This window comes from Emys orbicularis, chromosome 1, assembly GCF_028017835.1.
Source record: "Emys orbicularis isolate rEmyOrb1 chromosome 1, rEmyOrb1.hap1, whole genome shotgun sequence".
Taxonomy (NCBI): domain Eukaryota; kingdom Metazoa; phylum Chordata; order Testudines; family Emydidae; genus Emys; species Emys orbicularis.
In genome coordinates, this window is record NC_088683.1 from 292861466 (window position 1) to 292865064 (window position 3599).

Below are 3599 nucleotides of genomic sequence, written 5' to 3' on the forward strand. Positions count from 1 at the left end.
TCATGGCTGGCCAACTCTGCTACCCAGTACAGAGGGGTTTTTTTCTTCGCTATAATTCTATCTCCTGCTCTCTCCAATCCTTTCAGACTGGCTAGAATGCTTCAGACATCAGTGGGGTGCATTCCTTGATTTCAGGTGAATAAAATGACTGTATTTGTGGTAAGCTCCACACTTCCTCTGCCCTCCCCTTTGCACACTCAGGCGAAGGCCAGCCACGTTCTGCGCGAAAGCAATTCATAAAGAGGATTTAAAACTACTTTTGGAGGTCCAAAATATCACTAGAGTTTTTACGGCTGGATGTGTTGTGCACAGCTCCGGGAGTAGTGAAAATGAGCATCACTTGTACACACACCCGCTAATGCTTCTGTAACTGGGATTTGGGAGTGTAGCCACTGATTTCCCTGCAGAGTTTCCACAGCTGTTGGCAAGCACTCAGGAAATATTTCTGAACTGGGAGGCACCTTCTAGCAGCATCCCCAAATTTCTGTTCCTGCAGGACACAAGGGAACCAGTACTGATCCCTTCAGAAATCCAGCAGCTGCTCAAAAGCTTCCCCCGATGACTTCCTGCAGAAAGAGGAGAAACACAGACAGCAGTTTCTCCCTGAAAATGTTCTGTACTAATGTGGGATAAGGTATATCTGAAGGTTAGAGCAACTGCCCTAGAGTCAGGATTTTTGTGTCACATTCTTGCCCCTGCCATTAAGTAGTTTTATAACTGTGGGCAGTCACTTCACTTGTTTTTATGTCTCAATGTACCCATCTATCTATTAAGCAGATGTAATAATAATATTTCGGAAAGTGGTTTAAAATCATGGTATGAAAGATGCTACTGTAGCTCAAAATATAGGGTGATAGGGCATGGCATGTCTAAATCATGCAACATAAAAATATAAACCAAATTTACTATATTTATTGATGTCTGCGGGCAGATTTTTCACCCTGCCCAAGGAGAGAGTGGGCATAGGGGAGATAGTGAGCCATCAGGACACCAGTTATGTCTTCCTGATCCTGAGCTATTTGGGTCTGGTACAAGTTAGAGTGAAAGAGTTATAGTTCTAAGTTATGCCAGTGGAGAACTGAGTGTATTAGAGCTGTACTAGAGCACATAAAACTCCGATAAGCCACATTCAACAGAGCTCTCTCCACCAGCATTCTGCCAGTGCAGAGATCCCCTGCACTGGGGGAATTCTTCAGTGGCCATATTCTGCCACTTTAAATCCAATTTATGCTTACAGAGCTCAAAACAACCTCATTGACCGAGATAATCTGGCCTTCTATATTTACATACAATTCTCTTTACTTCTGATGCACGTGCTATATTCATTTTGACTCACAATGATTTTTGACTCACAATGAAGTCAAAGGCAGGACTCCAGTGATTTCAAGAGGTGTAGTATCCTGCCTGTTATGTGTTAATTTCTAATCTTTAATTGAAAAGTCTACCAGCTGCTACATTTTGTATTGATTTAAAAAAATCTGTGTTTTTACAAACATTTTCATTTTTAATGTCATTACTTTCCCATACTTTCCTAATGTACTTATCTTGAACTGAATGTGCTAGATGGTACCTAAAATCTAAGCATCTTTTCTGTAAATTCCCAATTTTAAAGTTGCGACAGTATGATAAATATTGAATTAAAATAACAACCTTTCATAGTCACAAAAATAGTTCACCTTTCTGATCTCATTATTTTCTCTCATTCTTCCTCTAAATCTAATAGCTTTCCACCTTTGAGTTGCATTTCTTAAAATATCTATGACTCATTAATTGAAAAAACAAAGCTCCCCCTTTTGATTCATTAGAAGTGGTGCCTTTCATCGACCGTTCCAGCGGTGGCCCAAGATAAGTTAGATTAAAAAGCATTCCTGCTTCCGTCTAGACAGGAGTGATTCTGGGGTATTGCTGTCATCTGGGGTATTGCTCTGACTCTCTGGATTGACAAAGAATGTGGTCTGTACTCTGTTCACATTTGATGTAATACAGAGAACGATTTTGCACTTTTATGCTGTAGATTCAGTTCTGCAGATCTATAGTCACAACATCCCCAATTCAGCAAGGTACTTAATTGGTGCCTTACTTTAAACGTGTGAGCAATCCTATTGATTTCAGTGTGAATACTCATGAATTTAGACTTATGCATGTGCTGAATCAGGGCCTTAACTCTTGGAACATATACAAGTAGAACAAAATCTTCACTTCTGTTTTGTTCTTGGAAATGAAGATTCTCCAGGCACATTCTCTACAACAAAGGACAAAACACTATATATAGAACACTAAATCCCGAGTGTAGGTATTATATCCCCCAGCTTATAACTAACATGATTATTTCTGTATCTCAGACACATATTTCAAAACGTTCAGTCTCAGTTTAGGTGACTCCTCTAATGCTAATTAGCTGGCAAGTAAGGGGAATGTGATAAAAAGGAAATTAAGGAGAATCTATAATGATTAAGAAGAGGAAAAGACAGAATACATAATATGTCCGTGCCAAAAATTCCAAATGTGTGTACATACATTTAGGCATCTAAATACGTGTTTATGCAATTAAACAGTGGGCTGGTTTTCAAAGGTGCTGAAAACCTGCAGCTCTTCATGAAATCAAGGTTAATTCTGTGTGCTTAGCACCCCTGTAAAAGAGGCCACTTTTTAAAGTGCTTAGCTACAGATTTAGGTACCATAGTTTTGCACTCCAGTTTGGCTATTTTGAACATATAGGCCTGCTCCTCTTGGTAAAAGCCCCCATTGCTCTTCCAAGCTTGTTCTTCATGATGATATTAACTCTTCAGTTAATTCAGACAGAAATATATACTCCAGTTCAGCAAAGCACTTAACCATGTGCTTTAATCCATCCCTATTCAGCAAAGCATGCGCTTAAGTCCTACTAAGGTAAGCACTCACCCTCTGAAAATCAGGACCCTTTAAGGTGCCTCAGGTTGGGTACCCAAAATCATTAGCCACTTTTGAAAATCTTGGCCAACATCTTCAGATACAGGAGGTCCAGTTAGTTCAACCAACTGTTTCTTTTATGCATTGTTCCAAGACAGCATTTCAATTTTGGCACTGTTAAGGCAGGTGTGACTACTATGTTTAGGTGCCCACCAGACGGAACAATTTTGAAATACTACTTTTCTTTTAAAATTTATGACTTAACATTCCCACTTTACTGTTGTTTCAGGAAACATCCATTTTTCAATTTCTAAAGGCACATTTGTTAATGCAACTGGTTAATGATGCCTCAGTATCAAATATTTAAATGTATTTAAATGTTGTTGTTCAATATGAATTTCGTGAACATTTGAAAATAGATATCATCGTGTGAGATTTCCCCTGAACATCTGCCAGCTTGCACATCTTATTGTTTCATCCAATTTATTATCTGGAATTCAGATTAAAATATAGAATTTTGAATGTACAGGAAATTACATATAGAATTTGCAATATCTTTGGAAACTATGCAAATAACAAAACCAGAGATGCACATGCAGCAAAAGCCTGGAACCATCACTCAAAAACTTAGGGCAAGCTTGATCCTCGTTTTGTGACTAGCTTCTTTCCTGAGAATGAACCAAATCCAAATCCTGGCTCTGAATAGCAAG